Source organism: Sus scrofa, chromosome 4, assembly GCF_000003025.6.
Source record: "Sus scrofa isolate TJ Tabasco breed Duroc chromosome 4, Sscrofa11.1, whole genome shotgun sequence".
Lineage (NCBI taxonomy): Eukaryota > Metazoa > Chordata > Mammalia > Artiodactyla > Suidae > Sus > Sus scrofa.
Genome location: NC_010446.5, coordinates 100018888 through 100031507, shown reverse-complemented (window position 1 = coordinate 100031507; position 12620 = coordinate 100018888). Strand labels below are relative to the sequence as shown.

Below are 12620 nucleotides of genomic sequence, written 5' to 3'. Positions count from 1 at the left end.
TGGTTCCAAACAGAACAAAATTAATCATTTATGAGAGTTCCTGCTGTGGCACCTCAGGTTAAGGACCTGGCATTGCTCTGTGGTGGTGTGGGTTCCACCCCAGGTCTGGTGCAGTACGTTAAGGATCCAGCATTGGAGCTGCTGTGGTATAGGTTGCCTGGGAACTTCTATATGCCATAGGTGCAGCCATAAAAAAATAATAATACTAATTTTTAAAATTTATTTGCATTTCTTTTTTCTTTTTTTGTCTTTTCTAGGGCTGCACCCACAGCATATGGAGGTTCCCAGGCTAGGGGTCTAATCAGAGCTGTAGCTTCCGGCCTACCCCACAGCTACAGCAATGCGCAATCCAAGCCACGTCTACAACCTACACTGCAGCTCACGGCAATGCTGGATCCTTAACCCACTGAGTGAGACCAGGGATCGAACCCGCAACCTCATGGTTCCTAGTGGGATTCGTTAACCACTGAGCCACAACGGGAATTCCAAAAATAATTGTTTATAATTTCTACACACCCATCTGAGTGGGAAACCTTTTACTTTTTTTTTCAAATTTAGAAATGGATCAGATGAAACAGGAGGGCAAATTCAAGAGGATTATTAGCAACTTTCTCTTACCTGCTTCCTTCTTTCCCACAGGTCTTCCTAAAAGACATAGTAAGTGAAAGGCCACCTTCTATCTAGGCCCAGAGCAGAGGTTTTCCAAGAGACGGAGCATTTCTTTAAGTGTATGATTATATACATGCTTACATTTTTCCCACGAATTTTTTATAAGTCTGCCTGTTTCTTCCATTATTTTGATTCATTCATTCATTCAGAATTCCCTGAGTGCCTACCACTGTTCCAGGTGCCAGGAATCCCTGGGAATCAGCAGATAAATGTCTTCCCTTCAGGGAGCATCCTGGGTAGGGTAGTGATGAATAAGTCCAATATAGAGTGGCAAAAGTGAAGAATAGAAGCCTGGAGGAGGGAGGGTGGCCACCAGACAACTGGGGGAAGCAGAGGCAGGAGAAAACTCTTAGATTGAGTTTTCCAGGTCTAGAGGAGTATTCCGGGTGAACAAATGGGAAATGGAGGCAAGTGGAGGAGGGGCACCCAGTAAGAGGGAACAGAATGTGCAAGGTCATTGAGCCATTCGAGATCCAAGCCTTCTTAGTAAATAATTATTTTCTTGAAAAGGGTTCTTTTTGGAGAGAGTAGAAGGAAATGAGCAAGGGGCCAGGAGAGAAGGGATCTGTCCCATGACAAGGAATTTGAACTTTATCCTGTAAGTTCATTCTGACGGTACTTTGGAACAAGGCAAGACTAGAGTCAGAGATATTAAATAGCAGGCTGTCATAGTGAAACAGGAGAGAGGTGGTGAGGGTCATTGGCATGAGAACGAGGAGGAAGAGGTATATTTAAAACATTTTGGAGGCAGAATCTGAAAAACAATGAGATGCAAGAAGCTGGGATGACTGGTCTCTGGTTTAGGCATGTGGGTATAAAAGGTGCCATTTTTGGGAAAAAGAGAGAGAACAGGGGTTAAAAAAAGGAGGACCAGCCACAGGAGAAGATTAGTTCTGTTTAGGTTGAATCTGAAGACTGTATGGGACATCCTGATAGCCTAATGGAGCTTGTGGTTGGAAAACTCCAGCTGGAACTCAGTTTCAACAGACAAATGCTGATTGTATACCTCCCATATGTCAATTACTGTGTTCAGCAGGATGTCTGGGCTAGTGATATTGGTTTGAGAACCATCTAGTGATATTGGTTTGAGAACCATCTGTTTGTAAGTGGCCATCGAAGCTATAGGAAATCACCCAGGAAGAGCACGTTGACTGAAAAGAGAAGACTTAGGAAACAAGTCTGGGGAATCCAGGATCCTTCATGAAAAGGACAAGAAAGCTGGGAAAAGTGGAAAGTGAGAGAAGTAGAAAGGTGGCATCGCAAAAGCTACAGGGAGAGAACTCCAAGAGGTGCTGAGGAGTCAGTAGTGCAAAACCTGCAGAATCAGGCAAAACGTAGGCTGCTGGAGAGTGCCTTCTGCAGTTGATAATGTGAAAACTTTTGTGACCTACACCAAAGCAATTGCTACAGAGTGGGGTAGGTGGGAGTTTTGTGTTATCTTCTTAGGGGCAGGGATCATGTTTTCAAATTCTTACATATTTACACACTCTATTTTCACCCCTCTTCATCATCCCATCTCTTTGCACCCCTCTCCCCAACACAACATTATTGACTGATTTCTCTCCTGAATTCCAGACACATTCACAACCACCCATGGGCACCGTGAGCAAAACAAAACACATTCACTTTCATCTAAAGACCCTGAATCTCTTCCTGTATTCGCTCTTCTTGTTAACTAATCCCATCTTTCATCCGGTCCCCTAAGCTCGAAACTTCCGGCTCATCGAACTTTCAACTCGTACCTTCTGCATCCAAATGGTCATGAGAGTCTATTGGCTCCACCTTAAAAATGTCTCCAAAGTCAGCATTTCCTTTCTCCATCTAGCACTGTGTATATACTTCTTCTAGGACTTAGTTCATTTCCTTGTAATTTTGTGTCTATTCATGTTTCTTCCTCTAAGTCCTGAGATCCTTGAGTACAAGGTTATTCCCTCAGTTAATCTTATAACCTGCCCCTAATAGAATGTTGGCACTGTGCCTCAACACATATTTGTTGAATGAATGAATGACAAGACCTTTTCATATCTGACATTTGCTTTACTGTCCAGAAGCTTATGGAACCCTTCCTCTGCCTGGGATCTGCCCTTTCTGTTCTCTGATCTGCCTGCCAACCTCCCTCCTTCACTTTGTCTCCAGTTGGATGACGTGTGACCTTTGCCTGAAGAAGATGAGATGCATTAAGCCAACTGGTTATAAGTTTGCCCCTCTTCACCCCTCCAGCAGAGGAAAACCTTCCTTAGATAAGAAGAATAATGGATAACCTCATCCTCAGGGGTGTAGAGGAGTGGGTAATTACTATCTTTCCAAAGTTACCCTATTTTGTGACTCAGAATAGAAACCCAGTTAAGTGCCAGCTGGACAAATGAATAAATGAATGAGCAAAAGCTTGAATGCAGAGAAGTGTCAATCAGACCTCTTACGTCAAAGAAGAACCAGCAGGGAGATTAGCTTCAAGGACTTATTAGGAAGACTTGTAGAGTTAGGCCTCATGGTGAGGTTCTTACGAGGGAGAATCTACCCCTTCAGCCCCCAAGATGTGTGATCACATTTTTTTAACAGATACTTGAAGGACAGTAGATCATGTGTTCAGAGGCAGGCATATGCCTTAAAGGGGAATGGATGGACGTACATAGTCCTGAAGGTATCAGCCCTATTTGGGGCTTATCTTGGTAAAAGCCCAGACAGGACATGGATTCCCTGACACCTCTTCCTCAGGTGACTTCCCAGTACCTCTGTCGTTCCTAGAAAACAGTCTCGGATTGCTCAAAGTCCCATATTCACTGGGCCATTTCTCTGAGGCCTTTAAATGGGAGGACTTAGAGTTCCCAGTGTGGCTCAGCAGTAATGAACCAGACTAGTATCCATGAGGATGAGGGTTTGATCCCTGGCCTTGCTCAGTGGGTTAAGGATCCCGTGTTGCCGTGAGCTGTGGTGTAGGTCACAGACAATGCTCGGATCTGGCACGGATGTGGCTTGTGGTGTAGGCCAGCAGCTGTAGCTCTGATTCGACCCCTAGCCTGGGAACCTCCATATGCCACAGCTGCAGCCTGGAGGGGAAAAAAAGGAGGCCTTGTTTTCCTGCAACTTTGTTACTTTTTTTCCTCCTTCTATAACAATCAATGTAAAACATTTTTGTTTCTCGCTTGCCTCAGATGAGGAAAGTGGGTATGTTTCCTTAGGCAAATATCCTAACATGCTGTCTTCAGAGGGACCTAGTTCTCTGGACCCAGGATCATCGGGTAACCTTTCTGGGCCACCGTTTTCTTAGTTGTCAAATGAAAGTCTTGGTTGACTTACCCAAATTCTCCCTTAGACCTGCTGCGCTGTGATGTGGGGATTCAGAATATCTCCCTCACCACCCTAGCCACAGAGGCCCTCAGCTCTCTGTGCAGCCTGCCCTAGATGGCAGGGGAAGTGCGCTACCTCTGCTGAATCAAGGAAACAAAAATGCCATATTGAAACTCTGTATTCACACACAAGACAAAATGAGAATCAGGAGACTGGCATGACGATTCCTCCTATAAAAGGTTTCTGCATTTCGCCAAAATATTTATTTATTCATCGACATATTTATTCATTTTTCATCCTCGTAAATTAATCACCTATTATGTTTTAAGGCCTGTACTAATTCCTGCTCCCTTTCAGTCTTCCTTAAAATGGTGTACTTCTTTTTTTCTTTTTTTTTTTTTCTTTTCTTTTTTTTGTCTTTTTGTCTTTTTAGGGCCATACCCGGGCATATGGAGGTTCCCAGGCTAGGGGTCTAATCGGAGCTGTAGCTTCTAGCCTACACCACGGCCACAGCAACACCAGATCTGAGTCAAATCTGCGACCTACACCACAGCTCATGGCAACGCTGGATCCTTAACCCACTGAGCCAGGCCAGGGATTGAACCTGCAGCCTCATGGTTCCTAGTCGGATTCGTTTACACCGTGCACGACGAGAACTCCCACTGGTGCTCTTCTAATATGTCAAACTGGGTTCCCTGAGTCCCTCACTTGCTAGGGTGGCCCGTGCCCTGAGGAGTGGTAAGGAACCAGTCCTGTAACCAGTAGAAAATAAGGAAGGACTCCTTAGCTCCCATATGTCTTCATCCATATAAATCCATCCCCAGCAAAGTAGGAGATGGAGGCCAGGAATGCCTCATGTGTGTTATCGGCTGCTTAGGTGTAAATCTCTAGAGCTGTCCTGCCCGATGAGCAGCAGGAATCAATCTCTGGCAAAGACAGGCTCATGCTTGGTCTCAAGGATGCTGGCTGTGCATCTCCCATCCACCAGCTGTACACCACGGGGCCCACCCAGGTATCCCTGAGGACAGAGTGGGTCACAGACATTCTGGCAGGCCCTGTTATAATTAGACACAATTAATTAGGGGGCAGGAGGTGATGACTCACTGATACATGGCATCTGCAGTGTGCAGTCGGATGTGGCATTCATTCATTATCCCTTTTGGTCCTTATAACTCTGACGTGGGGAGGATTGCTTTTCTTATCCCCATTGGAAGAAAGTGAAGCCATCCAGTCTGAGCCTTGAGTTTTCTGAGCCCAAATCCATTGTTTCTTCCTTCTCTTTATGCTTTCTGACCAATCATCACTGAGGCGCTCTGCGCACTGGGCACTTGCTGGGAGGGACCAGCTGGATGGCAAGGGCGGTTAAGTGTTTTTCAACCTCCAGAGAGTTAGCTGCAGACAGAGACCCTCTTTTCCATCAAAGCCAAGCTCCCAGGTTGGGAAATGCTTGGTGATCTGGGCGTTGCAGCAGGGTCTACCATCAGCCCCTCTGCAGGGTGATGTTGAGGTCCTTGGGTTCTTCCTCGACAGATGCAAAAGGATCCTCATTCCTCATCTCGTACCATTTTCTTCCACAGCGAGTCCCTGGAATGAAGGAATCAGATCCAGGGACTCCTTCACCACAGGATGTGGCTGTGGGCAGCCCTCCAGACACAGGGGTCAAGGAACAGCCCAGACTACTTATGGTTACCTCCTGTGGAGATGCCAGAGGAAGCTCATACCAAAGGGAAGGGAAGATGCACCTTCCCAGACCTCTGCATAACTGAAAAGGTGTAGAAACTTCCTTGGTTTTGCCCCAAGCTCCCGCACTGGAGCCAGTACTGTAGTCGTTTGCTCCACATACACTTATTGAACATCTACTGTATGCTAGACCCTGTTCCAGATACTAGAGATGAAACACCATACAAAACCAATTCTGTTCCCCTGGAGTTTACATTCTAGGGGGCAATATAGACAGAGGCCAGGTTTAGAGGAGGCTTTTGCCGCAAAGACTTCTAAAAGTCAGGTGACCAATATATTTCCATTCCAGCTTCTTCCAGCATCAATAGAAATCACTTCCAGGACAGGCTGCAGGAGATTCTTGATCTGAGCCAACCGTAGGTGACCAACCAGTATTGCATTTTGATCCCCCTAACATTTCTCTAGGAGAAAAGGTACATGAATTGAAGGTTTCAGTTCTCTCTAGCATTTAAGAACAGAAGTTTGAGCTTTATTTATTGGTTTTTGTTTCCCCTGATAGAACAGTCTAAGCAAAGAATCTCTCTCCATGTATATGTACCCAATATTTGTGGCGTCTCTAAATTAGACACTGAGGATAAAAGAGAATCAGAGTCCCTAGAACTTTTCTCTCAGAAGAGAAAAATATAGCCCAAATGCTAGAGACCAGAGAACGTAGCATAAGTGAGGATTTTCCACAAGATGGAAGTTAGTTTCATGGTTGTGAAAAGAGTTAAAATACGTAATTCTGCTAGGAACAAATATTTGTCAAAGCATAGGCGTTCTAAGGCAGGTGAGTCTAATAATGAAGTTGGTCAGGTGTTTGTGTTGGGGAGGGGGCATCTTATTGTCCCTAGAATGGAGCATGTAATAGACACACGATAAAGACTTCATAATTAATTAGTCTTGCTGACTAAGGATAAGGTTCTTAGATGCTCACCCCACAGGATGGAACTGCAGATTCTCAGAGCCAGAAGGGACCTTGGAGGTGTCTTCTTTAGTTCCTTCAGTACAAATGAGAAGGGAAAAAAGGCAATTCGGTATAATCATGATTAAGAGGGTAGGTAAAAGATACGAGTTCAATTCCTGACCTCGTCATGAAATAACAGTGACAGTTTGGGGGCTGTGTTTTTGAAAATTATTTATTTAGGTCTCAGTTTCCTCATCTCTAAAATGAGTAGTATTGCTGTAAAGACTGAGTCAGAAAATTCATGTCAAGCAGTCGGTACGCTGCCTGGTTCAGTACCTGCAGCAAATGTTATTTTCCAGGGAAGAGAGATGACTTGCTCAAGTCACACAGCTAGTTAGGGATAAACCTGAAAATAATTAGGTTTCCTAACTCCCTGTCATGTGTTTTTTCCACCACCACTGCCCTATGCCAGAAAAGAATGGCAAGACAGGTGAGATGAGGACCTGGATGGGAAGTAAGTATTATGGTGCCTTAAAGAAGAAAAAAAAATTCTGTTACTTATTGAGGGCTACTGTGTGCACCGTACTGTCCTGCCTTCCGTATGTGTGACCTTATTAATCCTCACGGAAAGGTTACATGGCTTTATTCCTAACCCCACCCTAGACATGTAAAACTGAGACAGAATAAAAAATTTACCCCAATGCAGATCTGTCTCATTCCCAAACCCACGCTTTACTCTATGCTCCGAAGACTGTTAAGGCTCTGGGGTATATGAAATGTACATGGAAAGCTAAAAGCGACTCTGAGCAGGGCAGCGAGTCGCCACCCTTTACCGCAGTCACTGTTCTCAGTGGCTGCCCCTTCGTGAGACTCTGCGCGTCATCTGTGGAAGGACACAGTATGATTTGAGTCAACAGTGGTTTTTTTACAGTATTTGTTTCACTGGGTAGGAGAATCTGGGGAGACAAATGTAGAACCTACTGCCATCTGGGGCTGGAATTCAGGCGGAGTAAACTATCCTGCACCTTGGTGGCAGGGGATGGTGTTTTGTTTCCAGTGTGAAATGCCAAATAGTCCAGGAATGATAAAATCACCCTAGTTTTTCTTATGAACTCCTAGAAGTCATCTTTGTTGGTATAAATGAGATCATTTAGCCTAATTAGTTCCAAGCTTAATTAGCAGTAATTATCCCAACATGGGAGTAATATCCGAGCAGGAAGTGCCGAGTCCTCGATTAGATAGATCTCTAATTGGTGTTACAATATTGTAATTAAAGCGTGTTTGTACGCCTCTGCCGCAGCACGCGATTTGTTTCATGTCTGATTAAACAGGGAGACCCAGCAGCCTTTGAGGGGGGCCAGGACTTTAGATCTGACTCATAGAACATGTTAACCCTGTGACAAAAAAGATTTGGAGCCCCACCTCCACGGTCATGGTGAGTGTCCTGCCCGGGGCCTGAGGGCATTCCTGCTGAGAGGCTGTGTCGTTGGTCTGCTCATCCCTTCCACGTCTGTGTAGCTTGGGCAGGAGAACGGAAGTACTTGGCTGAAGGTTGATTTTAAGTTTTATACTTTTGAGGGCTGCCTCGAGTATAAACCCAAGAAGACGGTACAAAATGAACGAATAATAATAGCTATCGTTTATTGAGCATTTACTATGTGCCAGATATGCACTAAAAGCTTGAGATATGAAAACGTATTCAACCTGCAGAGAAAGCTTCTAAGATAGCTATCCTAATCCCTGTTTTACAGACAAGGACTTGAAGATGAGGGAGTTGCTGCACCTGGCTAACTCCAGGTCATCCGTCAGGTCTTACCTTGAACATCACTCTTCCAGAAGGCCACCTCTGACCGCTAGACCAGGTCAGCTCCTTGTCATGTTTCCCTCACAAACTTTATTATAATTTAATTGTCCATGTTCCCCACCAAATGATACACTCATTTCTGCTTTGTTCTCTGCTCTCTGCCCAGGGCCCAGCACCCAGTGAGGTGCCTGCAGGGTAGCAGATATTTAACAAATAAGAGCTAAAAAAATTTTCAAAGACACCCAACTTATTAGTTGGGTGATTAAAACTTAGCTCTGTGTGGTTCCGTGGTCTGTGTGTTTTCTATTGCATCATGCTTCCTTTTTTTAGTTTTTAAAATCCCAAGGTTAAGTTTCTAGGTAGTACCAGTACAATGAATATATACTGGTGAGAGAAATAGGGGAATAGATTTTCTTTCCTCTCATTTGAAAATGTTGTATTTACTACAATTTTGCAATAGATCCCTTAACCATTCACCATATTTATCTGTTCAATGCTTCAACTTTATCTTACAATTTAGAGATTTTTTTCCCTTACTCCAATAATTGGTAATTGACTCTAATAAGCCCAAGAGAATCAGGTAAACCAGATAAAATTTATGTGTGTTTTTATATCATTGGATTCTGCAAATTTTTGAAAATGTAACTAGCACTCTCAGGATCTCTGTTTCGTTGATTCCAGGCTATAGTTTTGGCACACTCCAAGAATATCCAGTTATTTTGAACAGTGACACACAATTCTTGGGATTTTTTTTGTTTCAAGTTCAACTTTGCTGGATATTTAAAAGGAAATATGGCATAAGAAGCACTGCGGAGGAATACGAGGCAAGCTAGATCAGAGTGGTGCCAATACCTTTAAAACTTTGAACCTCAACTGCTTTTTTATCTTGGTCACTACTGCAACATATTTGGGATTTAGAGGCTCAATGAGAACACTTGTTTATTCATTAAAATTTTTTAAACATTTTTAAATGAGTAGGTGATACACAAAGTATAAAATTCATAAAAAGATAAAAATGAAAAGGCCCCCTTCCATCTCATCCCCTTCCCTCAACCATTTCAGAGACAATCCATTTTGCATATATCTTTCTGGAGATGGTCTATGCAAATATACATTGGAAAAGATATGATTTCTTGATAATACACACTGAATCATAAATGTGAACTAGCTCACTTCCTAGTCTAGGCAAAGGAAGTGAGAATGAGAAATGCAATATACAGAAATCAAAAACACAAAGCTCTGTAAGTCTATTTTCTTAGAAACTATTACTGAACGTCATGGTAATTTATTGAAACTCGAAATATGTACTAATGAATGAGAAATGCTGCATGATTTACGACAGTCATGATGTCATCAAGTGTTGAGTCCTGAATCGGCCTGGGTTTTCTGTTTTGACTAACTCTTAGGATGATGTTTCTATTTCTATATGGCTGTTTGTTCAATACCAGCATGATGAGGCAAATGACATGGATTCTTGTCACTAATGACAACCTAACTTACAGCTGGTCTCTATCACTAGAGGAGTTAGGTGAGAAAGTGAGTATGAATTCCTACACATCTGTTCTCATCAAAAGAGAAATGTCTATAAAAGGATATCATCATTACATTATTTTGTGTGGACAGCGCTTGATGCATATCTTAGATGACTATATTAGTACAAGAATAATCCACGAAGCTTCCTGCAGTTACTACAGTAATAGTGGGGAATTTTTTTTTTTTTTGCTTTTGAATAACCAGAAATGATCTGTGATATTAAAATAATTGGATTTGCATTTGTACACGTAGCAGATAAACTTGGTTAAAATTGTTGCAGTATGAGTATCTTATGATGCCCAAGGAGTGCCCTAGCCAAGGTCATCATCAGCTTACTCTAGTTTATATTTAGAATTTATTAGCCCTGCACATGTTAGGCTTTGTAGAAAATCTGGTGCCCTGGGTACTGATAGTCTTATGTTATTTATCATCTCATTTTGTTTATCAAAGACTTGCCTGTAGTCCCTCCAGTATTTCTTTTCACCAAGGACTCACCTTGGATGGAGATAGACTCTGATGCTTCTGTTATGACTGTGGAAGGCTCTCATGTCTCTGAGTAGAGTGTGATTCCCTTCTGAAATGTGCCTTTGGCAAACAAAAGGACAAATGTCCTGGAGTGTTCTGGAAGCATCATCAAGGAACAGAGTCACTTTCTATTTTTATTTTAAATATTCTGTTCCATTATGTCTGTAATTGCACTTGTATTTTGTGTTTCAATTTTTGGCTTAGAGACTATAAGCCCTAGGGCCAGAACAAAGTGGCTCTAGTTTTGGACCCAACCCTTTTTTGCTTTCCTTAGTGGAAAGGTAAGTTTTTGCTTTGTTTCTCTGGACCTTCATCTTTTCATTTGTAATGAGACATTGGACCAAGTGCTCTCTAAGGCCGCTTTTGTCTTTGGCATTTTACTAGTATGAGCTTTGGAGCAGTGCTTCCAAACTTTTTCTACCTATTTGTTGTCTTTTATTGCCGTTTCTTTTTTTAAATGCCATCATGATCTCAATCTCTGAATGAACCTGGCTATGATCATATGATGTATCCAAACATTATGTCTTTAAGGACAAATTCCAAATATTTGTGCAATGTAAATTAATTGATTGCTTTCCTTTTACCCAGCTTAAATTTAGAAATAACGCCTTGCTCTGTAAAACCTTAATACAATCTGAATTCTCCCTCTCACTGTATATGTCCCCCAGGTTCCCGGGCAGCTTTCTTGGCCATGACAACATTTCTAAGAATCTGCCTTTCTCTCCTGCTGGCTTCTAACTGTCTGTTACTTCATCATTTCCCTTTCATCATTAAGATATTTAGTTAGTACTGCTGTCTTTTAGGGCACACACCATGTGATAGTTATCTTTAGGGGCTTCCTCTTCTCAATGCCAGGTGCTTTATACATACTAGGCATTCAGAAAATGGTTGTTGAATTGAACTGAATTTCTGACAATTCCTACCCATCACATCCTTCGGACTTTCCTCCAAAGAACCTTTCTGGACTAACTCAATTCAGACTTTGCATTCCCTTAATTTGCATTCCACAGTTCTTCTGTACACATGGTTTGTATCATATTCACTTGTGGAGTTATTTGTTCTAATGGTTCCTTTTGAAGTGTAAGTGAACCATAAGGGAACGGTACCAGACTCGGAGTTAGGAGAAACGTTGGTTCTGTCCCTGCTAATTTCCTAGTTGAATGACCAAGGGCAGTCATTTAGCCTCCTTAGGTTTCAATGTTATTGTTGTTGCTTAATCTACAAGATAGAGGGAGGGAAAAGGTGAGAATGGATCAAAGGATTTGAGCCTTAGAATTCTGATTTTTGGCATACTGGTTTTCTAAACCAGATTACGCACTTCTCAAAGGCAAAGAATTTCCGTTTTCCCCAGTATGTAACAGATAAGACTGCCTGACATAGATGGTGCTTAGTAAATTCTTCCTTAGAAAATGGCTGCTGTTCTACACCTTCTGGCAGGAAAGTTAAAGCCACATGTGTCCCTCTCATATCACAGCCCAGGACCTGAAAAGGGCTCTCAGACCCACTCTGGGAAATGCAGTTCTGGACTTACCAGCCGCCAAGACCAGCACACTGTATTAGTCATGCAGTTAAGGGGTACACCTAACAGCTTTGCCTTTTTAAGTAAATGTGTTTATGGTTTGTGCTGCTTTCCTCAGTAAGATCATTTCCTTACAAGTAATGAGAGCTGTGTGTGATATGGTTGAAATCCCGTCCCTCGGCTGAGATGGAGAACTCACGTGATGCTGAGCGGGGGCCCATTATCCCACCGGCACTCACAGGAATGCTAAGTCTGGCAAATATTAACTCAGGAACCACAGCAGCAGTTAGGAGACAGCAGTCTGCCCACCTTCCTGAACCTACCACTTTGGGGGCATTTTCTAATTTTCCTCTACTTGGCTTGAGCATTGTGTTTATTTCCCCTTTCATTCATTCTTCATGCCTCCTTAAAAAAAAAAAAAAAAAAAAAAGGCAAAAACAAATCAAGACATTGTATTTCCTCCATTTGTCCTCAAGTGGAAACCCTGATGTTCTCATTCATTTCAGAATGAGGCTTTTCCTCTCTTGCCTAAGTGATGTACAGTACCTTTATTCATCCTCCCTGCCTCCAAGCCACAGGCCTGGGCATTGGAAGAACTCTGGAGTCTTCCAGAGGTCTCTGAGAACAGCCTCGCAAGCAGGCTGCCCCGGAGAGAA

At 42.8% G+C, this 12620-nt stretch overlaps 1 protein-coding gene across 8 annotated transcripts in view; it reads left to right on the top strand.

Moving 5' to 3' along the window:
• BCL9 (B-cell CLL/lymphoma 9) overlaps positions 1-12620 on the top strand; it is an 87904-nt gene that overhangs the window by 26784 nt on the left and 48500 nt on the right. For 5 of the 8 annotated variants that reach the window (XM_021089957.1, XM_013993363.2, XM_013993365.2 and 2 more), the window contains exon 2: positions 8335-8445. The exons of the other annotated variants lie outside the window; for them this stretch is intronic. The gene's annotated coding sequence lies outside the window, so the exon portion shown is untranslated. The remainder of the gene's footprint in view (positions 1-8334; positions 8446-12620) is intronic. 8 annotated transcript variants of the gene reach the window in all.